Consider the following 21,093-nt stretch of genomic DNA (forward strand, 5'->3'; position numbering starts at 1 on the left):
CGTGCCCGAGAATGCACTGGCTGCGATAACTTTCCACGTATGTCCCTTTAATCGCGGCCGCGACCAGCCATTCATCACCGTGAAAGCTTCTCGCCGCCCATACCAGCACAATCGCTCGCCTAAATAGATGGAGAGAGCAGCCGCTGTGCACGATGAATGCGAACGTCCACCATAAAGGCACCGGCCGCCGATCGTAATCGCCGCGTCGAATCCCAGCGAGATGCACCTGTTCGGGGTTCTAATCGCGGCTTTCGACCGGCCTCAGCCAAAAGTGGATTGGACCGGGATGTTCGCGAGCTGAGAGCTTGTATCAGCGGATTCCGCTAATCAAACGCTGTTTAATCCACGAGTGTGCATGCTCCATCAGTAAATATCAGCACCTTAGGCAGAGAGATTAGCATCCTCTAGATCTGCAGATTTCGAATGTGTCGTCGGAGGTCACTGGACTTAAGGAGATATCGTATCAATTGTACAAAACAAGAGTTAAACAAAGACGTACTTCGTCTTTGAATAGTTTCAATAAATTCGAAATATGTAGTGCTCTGTGTTTCACATGCCCATGTTTGCTATGCAGATCTGGCTACATTTGAAATATCTTTTCGAATAATATGTTATTTTGTTTCGTAGTTATTTTCATGCCTGTGATCCCTTCTGAAATAACATTCTTTGTAATATTATTACAAATAATACGTTATTTTATTTCATAATTATTTGAAATAATTATGGTGTACACGTTTATGCTTTAAACAAATTCTTGTGAAGATTGCATAAAATAGAATCTTTCCGTTGACTATTATTTTGTGGATTATTTCTTTATGAGGAAGACATTCCTTTAAACAGATTATAGTGAAGATTTCATAAAAGAAGATCTTTTTGTTCAATATTATTTTCAGCATTACTTCTTTCGGCCAATTTGAAATAAAGAAATAACAAAATAATTTATTATTTCAAATCGCTTTAGCTCAAGTAAATTAACATTATCTTTATTTTTCAATAACGATATTAAAAATAACAGTCTGAAATAAATGATTTCAAATAGCTATTTTTAATTTTTATTTCAAATAAAATTTGCCCGGGTCTGTTGCCATAAATACATAAAATCTGCAGTCTATTTATCAGGTACCGACAATACTTGAATGAAAATAGGCCAAGGTTCTCCTTGTTAGACCATTTCGTTAAAACCTGAATTTGGTAAAATTTTAATTGTTCATTTTACATTGTTCATAGAAAATGCGTTCATGGTATTTTCTGAACACCGAATCAGATAATCGAGGAGGAAGACAGTAGAACTGTTGGTAACTATATTGATTTTTCAATCTTTTGAATATTTGAAAAATATGATGAAACTACTGTAACACATGTGTATTGAACTGTGATGATTAATTACTCTTAATCAAACGTCATTTGCTCCAAGATTGTATGCTCAAGATGTAATCAAGAAAGACGCAGCAAAATTGATCGTTTGTTTCGGAGACTCTCTTCACAGTTACAAAATTACAGGTATAAAATATAACTCACAATTAATTATAAATTACAGAAAACAAATTAACAAAAATTCGAAAAATGCTAAGAAGCAATGAATAGACTGCGGATTTTATGCATTTATAGCAAACTTGAATTGTTGCAATTTAAAATAATAGATAGCTTAAAAAGATTTTATATATATATATATATATATATATATAAACTGTCAATGTATTATTTTTCATTCATAAGAATGATTCAAGAAAAAAAGGATTTTCTATATTTTAGTTTCTATTTCTTGCAATCGCCGCAGACAATTTTTACTTTGCATTCAAATCCGCAGTATAATAATGAATACGAAGATATAGAATGAAATGTTTCTATAGTAGATCGTATCTCGTTTTAACGTAGTCAAAGAGTCAAACCGAGTGAACACAATATGCTGGACAAAGTTTTCGTTTTTTTTTCGGAACTAGTTTTCGAACGGAACAATTTCGTTTCGCATTTTTAAATTGATTTTCCCATGTAAAATAACCTCCTATCGATTACAGCACACGTCCGTATCTGCAAGCTCGACCGCGTGAGTTCGCTCGACATTTTCGAATTCAATTTTCAATTTGAAGCATGGAACAAAACGATTTATTTCACGTTTCCGACTTATTTCTCTTATAAGGATCTTTCAACTAGAGCTACCGAATATTTTCGGTTTGTATTATATTTATCATATGGGTATTTGTTTCTTATGATTAGACTACGGTTCTTTATCTATTTTATTCTTTATAAAAATTCTGTACCTCGACTGCAACAAACAGAAGTTAAATAAACATTTATTTTCGGTACGCATGTAAGTTACCGAAATCTACAAAACGCATTTTTTAAATTCTCGTTATTTGCTCAGATAAGAAAGTTGAAATAACGTGAGTTTTTACTTTTTCTTATCATTCCAGCTGATTGCGATCTAAACAAATTTTTTTTACACTCATTCTCCGGAAAACTATTCGGTCTAACATCTCAAAAAGATTCAAGTATACCGTTTTAAAAGGGTTTTGAATAACTTTTGCCTGTGTCTCTGTACCTTGCATCTAGATAATACAAAAAGCATTTCGGTTTCCGCAAACATTGTGTTTCCAAGTATAGGAACGGTGCGCGTGTTATTATAAAACCGGGAACGAAACACGCATTCCGCGCTCTCATCTTTGATTCCGTTCCGTCCGCCGAAGGCCTTTCGCGAAACGAGCCATTAAACCCTCTAACGAACCGCCAGCGTGCAATCAACTGATCCGACGAATTCTCGCGGGTGCGTGCACCCTTTTGTTCATTTTTACAAACGTGACACGCGTTCGCCCCGAAATTTCGAATTGTTATCGTTAGGGGAGGAAGAATCACAACCTGGCCAGGCACGCTGTTATCGTTAGCAGGTTACAAAAATTGCGTGCTGCTATTTTTTTCTCGGACGGTAACGACTCTTCATCGGTATTCCCATGGAATATAAAGTATATACATACTTTTGCGCTCCGTGCGAGTGTGACTTACTATTATATTTTTAGTAGTTTGGGAATATATCTTATCATTTTTTATTAGTTATGTTTTTCAGTGTGCGATTATTGTGAATAAGGACTAAAATAAAAGTAAGGAAAACGGGGTTATTTTTATAAAGTTGTAATACAGTGTGTCGAAATATTATTCGTGAAATTAGAGTAGAAATTTATGTTTATATTTTAACACATTAAAGGCGGGAATCGTAGTACTACGATTTATCTCGACTTCTCATAAATATGTACTTTGAAACATTTTTTGTAATTAGTGTTTAGTTCTTTTTTAGTATTTCTTTTAGTTTTAAGAGTTTAAATAAACCTTTTTAAGTCTAAATTTTTTTATGATTACACAAAATATCGCCCGCTCTAGGACGAAAAACGAGGCGGGGCGGTCGCCGCGTTACCTAGCATACTTTCGTCAAGATCCCCCGTCTTTAATGTGTTAATACTATATTTAATAAATTAACAAATTATTATTATTATTATTATGAACATTGTCTACGTCAAAGCATTAGAAAGAACTTTCACTTTCTTGTATTGTTTCTTAACGACAATATGTATTTCAGATTCTTTTTAAATTCATTTATTAAGATTTGTTAATTCTATAGAATTCTTGAAATTTTAAGTGAATGGTGTGTATATAGTCATTATTTTGAGATAGAGATTTTGCTAGGAGAAGTAACATGGTTCCGTGGTGTAGCGGTTATCACGTCTGCTTTACACGCAGAAGGTCGCCAGTTCGATCCCGGCCGGAACCATACTTCTTTTTTTTGGTGCGCAAATTTTGTAGAAAAATATGAAATTGATCACATATTCTGTTACCTAATTTATTTGTACTTGGTTTATTTATTGCTTTGCAGTAGTTTCACTCTTCTTTATACTTTACTAGGATGAGTTACTGTAATACAAAATATTAAGATATTAAAAAATTACTGTCGTACTATTTATTATTGATGAAAGTAATCGATATTGTGTTCATCATTTCTTTTAACTGTTGTAAATACTCAATATTTAATACAGAATATTTGCATAGGAGTCTTGAACCGATGCCACGCATGACAAAATGAGTGTTGCAATTTTATTTCTGTATAATAATCTTTCAAATAATATAGTAAATGCCATACTGAATAATAATTTTGTGGAAATTATTAATTATTTTAAATTTTATGGATTTATGAAAAAAGTGAATAAGTCGAATACAGTCGAATAAATGCGGAGAAAATATTTGGCAATACTCTTTGATTGTTTCCAACTGATTTAAAATGTTAAGAATGAAAATAAGTTTTTATTTAACTTCTGTTGATCCAGCTAGAAAATGTTTATTTTGCTTAAAGATCGCCAGCCGATTAGAGTGCAATGAAAAAAGACAAAGACGACAAGAATTTTCGTAATGCGGAATAACAACATATTAGAAGAACATGATATTTAAAATATTTCATGATATTTAAACATTATGTTTAAATTTTCATAAAAGCATTATACAAAGATAATGCTTTGATTGTTCTGAACAAAAATAGGATACTTTACTACACTATCATTGCACCTTGGCACAATTTATAGCACAGTTACAGATATTTACATCACAATAGTGACTAATTTATAGTGACTAAACTATTAATAATACAATGATTTAGCTAGATTAATATCTTTAGAACGGTCAAACTTTTCAAAGAAAATTATCATCGCACGATAAATGGTACTATCAATGAAATAAAATAATATCACATCGCAGATCGCAGAAATTGAAAAATTATTTACTGGATCTGATAAAAAAAAGCTTCAAAGTTACTTTGACTTCAAAATCCATAAATCTTATCCGGAACATTTTGTAAGCGAGAAATTGTGAAAGGATTGGATATACAATTTATTGATTTTAAGATTGCTTCGAATTACGTAATTTTTAATGTCACGCCAAAGCCATTCGAGCGCGGACGGTAAAAAGTTCGCAAGCGCAACAACGTTATATCATGCCTATCGTTAACTTTTTATTGACATTTACTGCAAAGCAATAAAATGACTAACTTTTGCTTGGCGAGCCATCCATTGCGTAAGTCGCCGGAAGTTCTCGTTTGTCCGCCATCGATTGAAAGCCTCTCGCAGGAGAGACATCCGAATAGTTATGCAAATCCCGTGGATTTCCATAAAACAATTAAACCGAGTTTCCGTTGTTTACCACGCTCGGTAAGCACGGACCTCGTCAACTCGTTCCAAATGTTCCGATTCGCCCTGTACACGTGTAAACGGCCCAAAACTCGAATCCTGGTTCCATTAGCACTTACTGGGGCATCGTTTGCCGACGTAATTGTTAATTAATACGGCCACGGCTCGTTAGGAGTTTCCGCGTGTATAATCGGTCCAGGAGATTCTCCGGTTTTCACTCGGTGTATCGTGGAAAATTACTTGCATCCAGGAAAAAGCTCCGAACGATTCGCAGGACTTTGTTCAGAAAAAAAATAGATGTTTCTTCAATGGTGAAAAAATAATTTTATCCTACCTTACACTATCCTTAAAATATTCCTTGAGCATCGTAAATGTGGTTGTTGAGAACATTATTTCAATGTGTATTAACGACGAAAAGATAATATTATATATGTAGTACAAATATGACAGAAGTGTTACGTAATATCTAAAGTGTTACGTTGTATTTGTTGTATTAGATATAAAACAATGCACTATCTACTGTTATATAGAATAAAACATTGAATCAACATAAAAATGATTCGAATGAATCAATGTAAAATTTTCTCATTCCGCACCTTGTGAAAAACGAATTAACATTTTCTTTGTATACACATAACGCATTTTATCATAACATGTTTATTGCCATTAATGACAAAATTTACTCCGTTAAATTTTTATATAATGATAACTAAACAGAGGATTTTTAACAAAAAATGGCTAGGTCGAACGTAAAACTCTAAAGAAATTCGACGAATTTCAGAATATTTTTGTATGATGTACATGATGTGTGTTATTGTAATGATTAAAGGAGAAAACATATTTTCACCGGATTTACGTTATTTATAAATAACTTGAACAATTTTTATTTTGCATAAAAATTCGCAGTCTAATTATAACGATTAGATTAGAGATTTTATGCATTTATGGGAAAATTGCGCAGATCAAATGCAAAACAGTGAAACCACGTATTTTGAACTACCATTGTATTATTTTCAGCTAATTAAAATTATTGAGAAAAGAAATATTATGTAGTTCCTCCATTTTGAAAGTAATGCAGATAGTTTTTATTTTACGTAAAAATCTCCAATCTAATTATGAAAGACGCTCAATTTGTTTAATCGAATAAATTTATAAAATCCACGATCCGTTAATCGGTACTGTAAAGTAGAAGTTATTAACTGCTGAAATAAGACGAGATATTATTCGCATGAAAATTGTATTGTAATACACACAGAATCAACATCATGAATTTTAATGAAAGCAGACAATGAACTGTGGGAACGATCTCATCGCCCTGCTCGTTCGTCGATTACTAATACAATTTTCGATCGGCGTTGAGCAAATTCACTCAAACGGATGATAAACAGCGAAGAGCCAACAACCTGCTGTTATCATTAACGACGGTTTATTGGATGAAACAACATTGGAATTATGAGAAATCAATTACGTTAATAAATACTGCATTACGCTACGTAATATATAAGCATTGTGTAATGGTATATGTAAATTGATTTTACTAGGACATCATTTATCAGGAAAATTTTAATTAGGATTCAAAATTTGATCGAATTACTATTATGGCAAAATCACGACACAGACCAATTGTTGTGAATTGTTCGTGAGATAAATCTGATTACTTATTAGTTGTTTCTTTATGCAACTTTACAGAACTATGACAAAATATGATTGTCAAAAAAATATAATTATCGTAAGCGCAGAAAATATTTTCAATAACGACGACAACTCGAACAAGAATTAAATGTTCAAACTGATATTTTTATTGTGCTTTGTGTACATGATAGTGAAGAAAATTATGTGCAAATTTTTAAGTCCGATAATTTTTTCACAAAAAAGTAATCCTTTTTAATAAGAAAATGAAAGTTGGAAAATTAATTTCTAGATAATTCGAATCAGCATAAAAAATTCTATAAAAATATATATTGTCAAAATGTTATTCGAAAAATTACTAGTGCTTGGTATTCAGCTAAATGGTTCTTATTAATTGCAGTGCAAATTTCCTCTTTCGTAAGTTCATTGTACGAGACCGAAGGTCGCGAAACCATTTATTTATTGTCGTCAGATGAAGGCACAAGACCCCGGGTGCATGAGATTTTTGGGGTTATAAATGTCAGGTCCACGTACTTCCGAACGGTGGACTCTGGTTAAGCAATTTGACAAAGCAGAACAGCAGACACGCCCACGCACACGCGAGCACACGTACGCAGGTCTCGGTCGAGTAAGGCTAATAATTGCCTTAGCCGGCTGGAAATTCATTATCCGCAAGTTCGTTAACGACTATCCTGACCTGGACTAATGGATTCCGGATTACTCATGGAACCGAAGTACGATCACGATCATCTCGCGGTCGGCTGCAACCAAGAAACTATGCGGGGCGGATGAACTTTATTAAATCGAATCGACACGATCCGAGAACAATGCTTTTCGATAACGAAAGGTGACGCGGCTCGCGAAGTTCAGTGAAAGTTCAATATTTCTTTCGTATGGTTTTTGAAATTCAATGAGACGCCGTTTTATAAAGATTTAGCTTATTTTTATTCGATTAATCCCTTAAGTTTAAAAACCATATAAATTTTCCTCTAACTATTAAAAAGAAGATTATTCTATCTATACATCCTGTTGCCACTTTTTCCATAAAGCCATAAATAACTATTTATAAATAACGATTTATAAATACCGTGCTAATAACCAATATTGCAATGATCGGAACCAATAATAATCACCAATACGTTGAATTAATCATAAAATGAATTCGACACGATATACGGGACTGTTAGGAGATGATTTTCATACTATTTTGCGAAGAAATTGAGTGATAACTTCGCAAACAGTATAACTTCGTTTCTGAGTTATGGACTGCTGTGAACGAAGCGTGATCTAGTCATCTATCGAAGCAGAAACTTTTCGTAATTTCATTTCATCAATACCTAATCGAATTTTCGACGTTATTCCAAAGAAAATGGCAATTATATTAAACATTGATTACGAAGTAGAAAAAAATGTTTCTAAATCTCGATGTTATTTGCTTAAAAACTGTGTGGCTTTATGGAAATTTCGCTCCTGTTTTTTGGTAAAATACACTTTACGTTACTTTATAAATAAATATTATATCTATGAATGTAATCATGTGTATGGTTTCTTTCATCAATCCTATATAATGCTATTCATGTAATATCTTTTCGTTGCTGTCGAATAATTATAAGATTTCACCAACTATCAGGTGGCTTTATAGAAATTTCGTGCACTGTATCTCTAGCACGGCTATTGAATTTTTCCAATTTATTCCGCGCCGTGGGCTCTAAAAAAATTCACTTTCAGATCTCGCTGAATCCAAGCTTCTCGATTTAACGCCATCGAAACAAATCTTTCCGGATCCCAGAGCATCGTTCGGCTCTGATCCAAAACAGTGGGACGCAAATTGATTAATAGTCCGTTTTCCGCAGACCAGGATCATCCTGATTTCCCGCGGATCCTGCGAGTATCCCGGAAAATCCACATTTTTGTATTAGACCCGATCCGCCATGAAATCGTGGCGCACGTATACACAGGTAGCATATACAGTGTATAGATCCGATAACCGCAGACCGCGATAACCATGGCATCTCGTGTCGCTCATGTGTTTCTGCGTGTGTACACGCGACCGCGCGGCCAGGTACCCAGGCTCGGCTCGACTCGGCTCGGCGTTCCCCTCTCGCGAACAATACTTTTTCCCGTTTTTCATTTCCCTTTTTCCCTGCGTATGTTTTTTTATTTCGGGACGACGTGTACAGGGTGCTTCACCTGTCATCGCCGACTGAAATATCTCCGGCGTCTTTGAAATTTCCGAAAAATGTTCTCTGCCAGCGATACATGGTATCGTTTTCGCTTGCAGTGGCTGCAGAACTTCTATGTGCACTGAATTTCCGATTTTCCGACGATTTAAGCTATTTTTACTGTGCATCGTTCGTTTTCTTCTGACATGGTTTTGTATAATATAGTAAAATAATGTAGAAACAACGTAATATACGTAGAAACTGCAGACGTACTGTTTTTTTTTAAGGAGTTTTTTAGGAATTGAAAAACCTGTGAATATATTAGAAAATTGATTTCGTGGCGGATGTTAATGTATGTAGAGTTGAACATTGAAGCTTCAACTTTGTAAAAGTGATGAACATTATTTGAATAACATTTCGAGAAATATTGCGAATAAATTCCTCGAATAAAGTTTTGTTCGAGTAATATTGAGCAGAAATCCTCCGAATAATTTGAATAAAATGTTATTCGAGTAATATTGCGACGAAATTCTCCAAATAGTTCAAACAAAATTTTATTCGAAATTTATTAAAAAAAAAAAAAAGAAACTTGTGAAAAAAATACTCGTAACTCTTTTTTCTTTTCCAATTCGAAAGAATGCAGTTGAACCTGGTTCTTCTTTCAAGAAGGAAGTTAACGACAATATACATTTTCGAATTGATTAATTGACCAATTTTCAGGAGTTACAAATAAATAATTCAATTATTACAAGAACAAGAAATAAGTGCAGTTGTCTTTTTTCCCTAAATATACTTAAGATTTTTATACAAGATCTAATTTGCTAAAAGTAATATCTCCATGAAATTATACAAAAATTCTTTTACAGAAGAGATTAATTCTTAACGTTTCCTCTACTTAATTTTTTGCTTAATGTTAAGTTGACATACTATTAACAATACAAATGCGAATAATTGAATTTGTAGACTCTTTAGACGAAAATTAGGAAACGAGATAAGATAAAATACGATAATATAAAATTAAATAAATTTAAATAAAATTGTATGCTCTGTTTATGAATAATGAAACAATGTACAGATTGTCTTGCTTTTTGAACAGTGAATAATCGGTCGCATTGATAAAACTGGCGGATGAAGATCGATTGCAGACACGCACATAGTTATGCGACTTTTAAAGAAATTACTTTCGCAAAATTTTGAATGCGGCGGAAGCACTTGGAGCGATGGAACTGATGGTACACCCTGTATATTCCGTCAGACATCCTGTTGTATTTTTGCATTCGCAACCGTTGTAGTCATCGCATTGTGCAGACACACACAAGCCGCAACCGAACGGTGTCGAGTTTCCCTCGGGTACATCGTGTACGATTTTGCAAGCTCGTTCCTTGATTAGAAGGATGCGGTGGTAGAATCGATAACATAGAGAGTGCCGTCCTATTGTCATCGATATCATTCAATGAAAATATTATCGTGACCTGGATTCAATCGTATGATTCGAAGAATATTCTCAGATATTCACAGCACTCGTTGATAACGCAAAATTGTTTTATTCAAACTCCACATTGTACTAAACGGTATATTTTACGCGATACATTGTAAAATATATAACTTTTTTAAAGACAGATCATTTGACCCGCTGTGGTACGAATAGGTGTACAGAAAGTATCGGTAGATTTAATGTTAAAGGAGTAAAGTACACATAAAACATACGTCTTCTACTGCCGATGTACTTAATTCATTTATTATTTCTTTAATGAGTTACGAAATTGAACAAATATTTGTCATAAGGGGAAACCCAACATACGTATTGTGGTTACAAACGTTTTCCTTCCGAATTTCTGAGATCATGTTATTTCCGTCGAGATATGGAAATAACGTAAGCACTTCAGTCGGTTTGCCTCGTTAAAAATTTCATGAATAGATTTCGGATATTTAAACGAAATAAAAATTGCTTATGTTAATCGTAAGAAACGTAAATTAGATGAAAATATCTTCCCACTTTTAATAATTCTAATAAACTGAAAATAAATATAATGCAACAGTACCTTTAAATTCTTTTAATTTCGTTACGGTTTTATATTTGACCTCTTCTTATTTCTGTCGCAAACGAATAAAATCCGCAGTTGAACCCTCGCACTGCGGTTGCCGGGTCATTTTGACCGAGAGCATTTAAATCGTTCGCCGAGTTACTCAATTTTCGGCAATTAAAAAATAAATTGCTGTTACATTAGGAACAACAGTAAGGCTAATAAGTCTCCAATAAGTATCTTTGAAAATACGTTTTGAAAACTTGCTGGATAAAGCTCAGAATCGTTATAAGCATCATTAAAACGGTACAATTGTGAAAATGGTCCGCTATCCGAGGGTTAATTATAAACTTATAAAATTTAAATTTACACGACCAAGCCCGGAAATATAAGTAACAAAGAGGGAACAGAGAAAAAATTCTTTCGTTTTTATTTCATCGATTTTCCTTTCAGTTAAACTGGCTCGATATATTGAGTTATTTCCACGAAATGGTTTTGTGGCAGCCTGTGTTTCCCGTGACGCACAATGAGCGCAGCCGTAGAGACCGAAGCAAGTCGCATCGAAGTCGAATAAGTTACCCGAAACAATTAGAGTATCATGTTTCTGAGCAGTTCGGGTGAATTAACCATGTGATTACGATGGGAACGTGATCAAGTAACCAGCGCGAGTATATCACTGTTGTTACAATTTGCAATTTGCAGCCTTGTTGCAGGAATTCTTGGGAAATTGATATATTAACGAGAACGATTGCTGATTCATGCAAAAACCGACGAGAATACAATTTTATAGCAAATATCTTTGCATTGTAACACTGAATTTGTCACTTCTTTTAATCAAATCTGGATCTGATACAAGATACATACTTCGCGATATTTAGTTATTTATTTATTAATGCTTTCAGCCAGATATAAACATAATAAACTTAATAAAATTTTGGCTTTTATATTTCGATTTAAAATTAGATTATATAGATCTAATTTCAGTAGAGTTTGGCTATTAGTATTAGAACTGGTGATATTTGGTTATTTATGTTATATTCGCTTGATTATAGGTGTTCTGTCCCATAATACAAACATAAATCTAAATATAAATGTAAAACACAAACACACGAACAGATTATTGAAAGTTTAATCTTTGAAGAACAGTATGTTATTATCGACTTTTTCTACTCCTTAGTGAAAACACTTCTTACTACCAACTTCGAAACAACAGCTCAATAAGAAATATTCTAAATTTGATTAGCAAAATTTGTCGAATATGTACAACAAGAAAACTACTAAAAACTCATTAAAAAGTATGAAAACCTAATACATATTAATATATTATACAAAATTAATATATTATTCAAGTTTTTATGTTATTTTCTACTTTTTCTATTATCTGTATGTACTTCTTACAGTTTAATATAACTAACTTGGAAATAAATTAAATTATAACAATTTCCTCTCGGTTTTTCAAATTTATTTCATTTTCCGCAAGTGTCCTAATACTTTTGCACAGGGTGTTTTTGATCAAATGCGTGTAATCGGCCATACCTTTATGGCAACGCGTAACCGCAACCCGGCTTCAGGTAAAAAGCGAACGATGCGGTTTCGAAGAAAATTGTTATCGTGCCTGACAACAAAATATTGCCGCATACTTTTCGGTGTTCGGTCGATCAGACCACCGCCGGAGAAACTATCTCGGGTACACAGTCAGCAGAGATAACGCCATGCGGTGGCGCGTGTTTGCCAAATGCGTTTTCGGGTGGTTGCACCGTCGGGTGCATAAGAGCTGTTGGTGTCCGGCCGGGACGATCAAGCACACCGGACAGGTAGAGTGTCGCCGGTGTATCTACGTGCTCCAAGCAAATAATCCGTTAATTTTCCAGGACACGCGTGTCCCGAAGGCACTGCAGTCGGTTTGCACTGTGCATTCCGTGACACCACGAAAATAACCGCGAGGTTGTTGCACCGCCCCGTAATACGGGGAGACTATGCCACTAGAGCTGCCCATAGTGGTCGAAACTATTCGGCCGACACCAGATGTCAATTGCGAGAAATGGAATTCGATGAATTCCGTTGCCACCCCGAAACTTTAACTTTTGATACTTTTTTTTTATATTGTTATTCTTATCCACCACTTGCATCATTATTATCCTTCGTTTGCATAAGAACTATCCTTTATTTGGTTTGTAGCTACTGTTTACACGATATGTATTTACAAATTTTCCTTTATTTTGTAGCTATTATTTGTTTGTAACTTTATTTATTTTGTAACTATTATTTACATGATATTAACAATTATTATTTATTTTTCTAAGTGATATTTGCATAATGTTAATTATTACTTTTTATTTGTTTTGTAACTATTATTTACGTAATATTAATATATTATGATTACACTGTCCGACAAAATCAAACTTTTTTTCTGGGTTTCTATAGCCACTATGAAATTCTTGTAGAGCTTCACTTCCTGAACAAGAATCCGAAAACCGAATTGCTCCATCACCCTCAGTTTTTTAAATAAACGAACTTTTGTACAAACCAAAAATTTTCGACAAAAATGAGGTATTGCATGAAAAGTATAAACGTTAGAAGGTTCTAATTGGTGTTAAAAGATAGAGGAGAGTTTCCCGAATATAGTGGCATGCAATTTATTAATTGTTTTTGATCCTAAATAGCAATAAATTGATGTGAAAGTTTAAAAAAGTGTCGACGTGAGCAGTTTCTGCGCAATATTTTTGTATTTTTACGAAAAGTTTTTTGTTCGGCACGAAAACTCTACCCAGGATCGGATTCTGTAGACATTTTTGAAGAAGGAACGGCCCGGTAAAAGTGTCGGAACGATGTACATTTCGAGTGGATGGAGAAAATGTTCGTCGGCAACATGTGCACGACGTTTTGCCGCCATGTCCTTTGCTGCTCGCTTCTCTCTGTCCGGCAGGGTCGAAGCTATGCGTAATCAACACCGATGGAGGGATCCAATGGGGCACCCACTTTTCGTAAATAATATTTGAATTTTTTTTAGTATTTCAGTGTTTTGTATTTTTTTACATATTTCTGTGAATAATAATCACCAAACTGTGATATATTTCACACAAAAAATCACACCAGAGTATTTGGAGTTGGTAACGAAAGTATTCTAACACTAGCATAATTTTGACTTCTACGCCATATAAGTAAATAAATATTTAAATATATATTTAACGATATATTTCAAGAAGTTTGACGTTTTGAAAATGATTATTTATTTATTTTTTTTATTTATATATTTTTTTATTTTTATAATTTAAATATAAATTATCGTTATAATTTTAATGATAAATGTATACATGATATACTTGTAATTCGAACAAATTCAGAATAAAATGAATATTTTTTGTTCATTATTTTTCTTTTATTATTTCTCCATTTTTAATTTATGATTCAGAGTTTGGCGATTATTATCCATAAAAATATGTAAAAGAAGACAGCACATTGAAGTACTAAAAAAAAATGGCACGCCCCACACGCTAAGTGGGTGCCCCATTGGATCCCTCCATCGGTGTTGATTACCCATAGCTTCGGCCCTGTCGGACAGAGAGAAGCGAGCAGCGAAGCACATGGCGGCAAAACGTTGTGAACATGTTGCCGACGAACATTTTCTCGACCTACTCGAAATGTACATCGTTCCGACACTTCTATCGGGCCGTTTCTTCTTCAGAAATGTCTACAGAATCCGATCCTGCGTAGAGTTTTCGTGCTGAATAAAAAACTTTTCGTAAAAATACAAAAATATTGCGCAGAAACTGCTCACGTCGACACTTTTTTAAACTTTGACATCAATTTGTTGCTATTTAGGACCAGAAACAATTAATAAATTGCATGCCACTATATTCGGGAAACTCTCCTCTATCTTTTAACACCAATTAGAACTTTCTAACGTTTGTACTTTTCATGCAATACCTCATTTTTGTCGAAAATTTTGGGTTCTTACAAAAGTTCGTTTATTTAAAAAACTGAGGGTGATGGAGCAATTCGGTTTTCGGATTCTTGTTCAGGGAGTGAAGCTCTACAAGAATTTCATAGTGGCTATAGAAACCCAAAAATCGTGTCGGACAGTGTTATTATGCATAACATTAATAAATCTAATAGCTACAAGTTTCTATAATAGTCATGTTTTTGACACTGCAGAACGCTAAAAATGATTCAAATGTATTACTTCATAAAAGTGAGAAGACTGAATTTACGTTTGCGTTCATTTATTAAAAATGTTATGAGTTTTACAGACTATTAAAGATCGTGACAGTTTTTACAGAATTCAACCAATACAGTTAACTTTTACATCTATCAGTGACTGATGAAATTTTCAGTATACATATAATGTTAACGAGATCTATAAAACACACTTTCTTAATTTTCATTGCAAGTTTAGATAAAAAGTTAAAAAACGAGAGTTTTCTCGGTCATTCCAGTTATTGTACAGTGAAGTAGTCCCTTCAACATTTAAAAAATAATTCAATTCATTTAGTCTAGTTTTTGAAAAATTATTGCCTGTTAAAAGATATTCGAATACATATTGCCAGGGGTCGTAGTTGCAAATTTAGTGAGAACTAATATATATTCGTAAATTTCAACGTGTTTTGAATATTTCGAGGCCAAGGCGAAATTAAACGAACCGATAATAATTTTAAATATAATTATTATGAAAAAACTGTATATAGTATCTAGGTTAGGTAATATATACACATTTTTCAAAGAGGTCGGAGGTCGGAGATCAGCTAACTGATTAATATATTTATACCCTGCCTAACTATTAGACCATAACATCAGAGCATAAAAGGATTAACTTCGTACATTCACTCATTCCAATTTCCCTTAGAACCTACGGAAAGGTGTTCGCGAAAGAATCGTATTCAAAGGGCTGCCATAAATCACGCCGAAGATTCTTGGCCCGACACTTTTAAGCTGCGCAGTAGAACAATCTCGGGGAAAATATGAAGAACCGTTGGCGGGCTTAAAGAGCTTTTGAAATAGCTTAAACGCCGAAAGAGGATTATTCCAAGATGGTGGCTTCGGACAACGAACTAAATTTAGTGAGCGAGGCCGAAACCGGCAGCCAAAATACGATGAAACACCGTGAAACGCTCGGGCGGAGACGAGAATTCTCTTGGGCTGCAGACAATCAGACTGCCATAGTCGGCGCGTCGCCATCACGCAGGAGTAAATTGCAGCGAAAACCGGAAACCGAATGTTCGACTATGTTTTACAATGATGCTCCGTTTAATCGCATTGCGCCACGATAATCGTATTAATTTGTCGTTGGCTCCCGCGAGTGTTTTTAATTTTACCAAATGCTCCGGCGGAGTTTGTTCGAATACTCTCCAGAGTTTTCTATGTAAACATACTGACTGAGAAACATAAAATTGTTATCGAGAATGACGATAATAAGTCAGTTTAATAAATGGTTTTAGAGAAAATATAAAATAAAAGCACTTGTATATTTCTTTGTTTAAAATTGTACTTAATTTTTATTTTTTCATTAAATGTATATAGAAATGTGTGTTAGTAAAAATATTTCAGGAATTTATCAGTACTGTTGCATCGTTTCTAATTCTTTGAAATTGTTAAAGAAATAAATGAATGTCTACGTATCTCTTGTGTCTGGTAATTAGTGCATACAATTTTTATGCTAAAAATTTGGTTTTCATATTGCAATTTTAAAAAATAATATAAATGTGATGGCAGAGTTAAATGAGTGGCACGTTTCGTTATTACGAACGAAAAGAATCAATAGATTGAAATTTGTAGTTTTCTAGATATTATTTAAAGAGAAAATTACATGCATAAGAGTAAGATTCTTGTGTGCATTTTAAATTAGTTTGGAAATTTGTAGTCACATTTAAATTGAAACTTCATTTTATTTCATTGAAGATTCCGTCTTTCATTTTGTTCTGATTCTGACTTTGATAATATAATTTACACTACGTACATTTTTTCTAAATTTTATATCTAATGCTTAAAAAGTGTCAAGTAACACGATATTAATTTCGAAAATAATTATCAGCAGTTTTATTATGTCCCTTAAAAAATTAATAAAATGAAAATTGAAAAGTTAAGTTGTGTGATACGGATTAAAAAAGAGTATATCATAGAGAATATCAAAATAAAAATTGTCCGAGTTAATTGTTGAAAATATATATATACTATTAACTATTTGCTGTTATTATATATATATATATAATATATAATATATAATATATATAATATAATATATATAATAACAGCAAATAGTAGTCGTCACAACAGCCTCAAATTTTTCTACACTCTCAAAATTTGTATATGCGACCTATTCACTTTTGTCATAAATGCATAAAATAGGCATCTACCGTTCCATTCTCTTTTTTAGCGAATACTAATCGTGGTCTAATATACTATCACAAATATGAAGAGATATATCTGATAGAGATAACTGCTACAAATGTATCTACAGCGATAAAGATTCATGTAAAAACACGCAATCCACGTAAAATCCAGCAGATTCTTGTTCGCCGTGAAAAATTCGTCCGTCACGTTTACAAAAATATTGGTAGCTTATAGAAGAAGAATGTCCAGATAATCCGCAGAGCGAATCGAGGAATCCGTCATTGTCGGGACGCTTTAAAATCCACTCGACGGAAATATTCGCAAGAAGAATCGCGCTCGGGTTGGAAACATCGATTCGATCTCTTAATTCAGGGAACGACATTACTCCCGACCGACCCAGCTACCAATCCCGTGCTCACTAATATCACCATCGAACCATGAAATTCCCAGCTGGAAACGGTCCGTGGTATTCCGTGAACATTAAAGCCCCGTAATTGCATCGCTGCGAGCGAATTGCACCGAAATGGTCGCCGCGCCATGCTCTGAGAAGGAGCGACGATCATCGGTATGTATCCTGTTTCCACCGGGCACTATTCCCGCGTAAAATTTCACTTGTTAACAAATCGGCCGACCGGTCACTGTTTGCCGTGTCCGTATGATTAAACCGTTGATTGAACCGAGAGATATTAAACAAGGCCCGTCAATATCCCGTAATACGTGTAATTGCCACTTCGGCTACGGCGAAATGAATTATCCGTTTCGGAAGATGAATGAACGCGATGCGGAATTATCATATTCCATTGAAATGTTGTCTCCCTTGTTTCGCGACTAACGGAAATAATGTACCACGCCGTTCTGTAGCCACATTATTTGTAGACAACGAATTCTATTCCGTTGCGCGCGCTTGCATCGTGTACTAAAGTGAATTTATTTCAAAAGGAGATAGCTTTACTTTAAAAATATCGACTATCGAAGTGGATCTTATCGGATGTAATCGATGGTGGTATTGATCGAGAGAGATCAGACCTCAGAAAATAAAAATTAACTATTTCAAATAATTCATCTCGAACCGTTATTTTCAATGCAGTTGTTTGAGAATAAAAATAATATCGATTAATTTGAAACAATAACAATTTCAAATAATTAATTACTTCGTCATTGTCTTACTTCAAACATGTCACAATAACATGTTTTTTCAAATAATTATAAAATAAAATAACATTTAGTTAAATTAATATTTCAAATAATGTTATTTCGAATGTGTCTAGGTCTGATCGAGATCGTGTATCTAGTTCATACACTTGAAGAAGACTTCAAATAACTTCTCCACGAGAAACCGCGCTAAATAAATTATTTCATATATTTCAATCTATTGGATATTTTCCAACAAAAACATTAGTAAATATTTTTTTTTAATAATATATGTATTATCCTTAAGATATGATGTTATAGAGAACCCCTAGGTTACTCTTTTAAAAATCGCAATAGTCACTTTATTTTTAGCGATTCAAATAACCCTACTGATAAGGTTTTGGGATAAAGGTAGAGCTTTTATGTAAATGAAGTTAATATAACAGGTGAAGATACCTTGTGAAACACAGAAAATCAATAAGGAGTTTGAACATTTACGTCATATAGAAATTCAGAAATGCTGATTGTTACAGTGTACGGATTTTTATAATACAAAAATGAAATGCTTATCTAGTTAAGAGGAATATTAAATACAAGATAAATACAAAAAATGAATTGCTCATGCAGGTTTTGCTAGAACTGTTATAATTGCGTCTGGTTTCTACTTTTTTTTTCAATGCACGTGCACCGACTGTATTTTACATTTCAGAAGCGCGCGCAACTAATTCCCAAGGTAATCATGCCAATTAATTGAATACTTTCCGCAATGGGGGTCCAAATAAAAGTTTGAAGAGAACTTCTTAATGCCGATGCACCAGAAGGAACCTCGTTACTTAAGAATAAATTACAAATAACAGTGCCGTAAGTAATGGGAAAGTTCTCTGCGAAGTGCAGCGCGTCCGTAATCGAGTTTAACAAACTATCGTTAAACGATGTGGCAAGGTTGAATCGTAAATTCAATGATACCGCATTTTTCGCTTCGTTTCAAATTAAATAATTGCTATTTTATCGGCGGGCCGAGTTCGCCGGACGATTTATAAAACTGAAAACCAGCACGTTCCAGGTAATTGTCTATCTTTTTTTAACGGTCGTTAATTTCTTTTGCAACGGAATCACATCGATTTACAATGCAATATCGAATAGTGATACTGGAAACTCGGTTCGGCGTTAATTTTAATGAGACCTGGAGGCACGGAAGCCCGTGATCCGCCAAATTTGATTTTCAATGCTCGCTTCGTTAACATTAACGTCGCAGTTATTTGCAGGTTGGAATCAACGTGCAAATAAATTTGATTGGCCCGCCCACCTGCGGGGAGAACGTTTCGCCGTTCCGTCGATAATAAATAATGTCGAACCTGTATCGTCGAGGCTCGGCACGAATAATCGTTCAATACGTCGATTGCGTTGTTCAATTTTATCGATGAAAGCATTCCAAGATCAAATTGATGCGCAAATAAATCGAACTACAGTGTTCCGCCTGGAAAAATATTGTTGTAAAATATAAAATCAGCGAAGGATACTTCACTGTGTTTTCTTTCTTTCTCTCCCTCTTTCTCTCTCTCTCTCTCGCTCGCCCTTTCTCTTTTTTTCTGATTCCCTCGGTTGTATACGTTTCGCAAGATCGTCGATGAAATTATTTCTCTTGCGAGTATATAATGCGTGCAATGAATTAATAATAGATTCAATGAAAACTCCTTTTGAAAACAACTTTTTCATAAATGAAACATCTGCGCAACACAATTTAGTTACAACAGCGATTCTACACTCGATATATGCGAGGTATTCTTTTACTCGAATGAGTTGAATACAAATTTCATGTACAAAGATATTCACATTTGACGCACTTCTTTTCTTTTGACATATTAGTTATTTATAATCGCATCAACTGGGTTATTAACGACTTATAATATTTTGTACCGCTTGGTGTGTTTTAAATAATTTAGTAAGTTTATTTACGCATTTCTGCGTAAAAATGTTTTGACACTGGATTTGATTTGATACTACTATAATTTGATTTAGAAAAATTACTGATATTATAATGCGTATTACATTAAGAAATATATGTGTATAATATAAAAAAGATTATTCAATCAGTTCTTTTAAAAGACAAAATTATAGATAGTTTTTATTTAAAGGATTTATTCATTCGTAGAACGTTAGAATTATTTACGAATGAGTATTATAAAACACACACAAGAATTATTATTATATATTATATTATTTTTATTCTACCAAATTTTATTTAAGTTGTTGAAAGAAGAGGTACATCTTTGTTAAACCCTTGTTCTGAACAATTGATAGAGACGATTTCTATTCTGCACAAAAATCCGCAGTATAATGACTATGATTCCAAGCTTCATAACTCTTTTTCCCCTACAATATTCTAAAAAAGTAGAAATCTCTGTTTTCCAGCGCATTAGGCGAACGAACCCTTGCTATCCTCGATCGTTAACCCCTCGCAGACAAGTATCTGTTATATAAATCATTATTTATTTTAATAAGTATTATTTATAGACTGAAAATCGTCGATATAGAAGCATGTTGGTAATTTTATCGTAACCCGTGCGTTGCAATATCAAGTCAGATGCACGGCTTCATATCGAATAATACGAATATTTTTCGTTCCAATTAATTTAAAAGGAAATATTGCGTTTACTTTAG

General features: G+C 33.8%; 1 protein-coding gene and 1 non-coding gene across 7 annotated transcripts in view; one reads left to right on the forward strand and one right to left on the reverse strand.

The window, feature by feature from the left end:
* Positions 1-21,093, reverse strand: part of C3G (C3G guanyl-nucleotide exchange factor) — a 129,857-nt gene that overhangs the window by 32,682 nt on the left and 76,082 nt on the right. The gene's annotated exons all lie outside the window — the stretch shown is intronic.
* TRNAV-UAC (transfer RNA valine (anticodon UAC)) lies at positions 3,685-3,757 on the forward strand. Its single transcript has one exon. It is a non-coding gene; the product is annotated as a tRNA-Val (tRNA).

The sequence above is a fragment of the Megalopta genalis genome, chromosome 1 (genome assembly GCF_051020955.1).
Source record: "Megalopta genalis isolate 19385.01 chromosome 1, iyMegGena1_principal, whole genome shotgun sequence".
Lineage (NCBI taxonomy): Eukaryota > Metazoa > Arthropoda > Insecta > Hymenoptera > Halictidae > Megalopta > Megalopta genalis.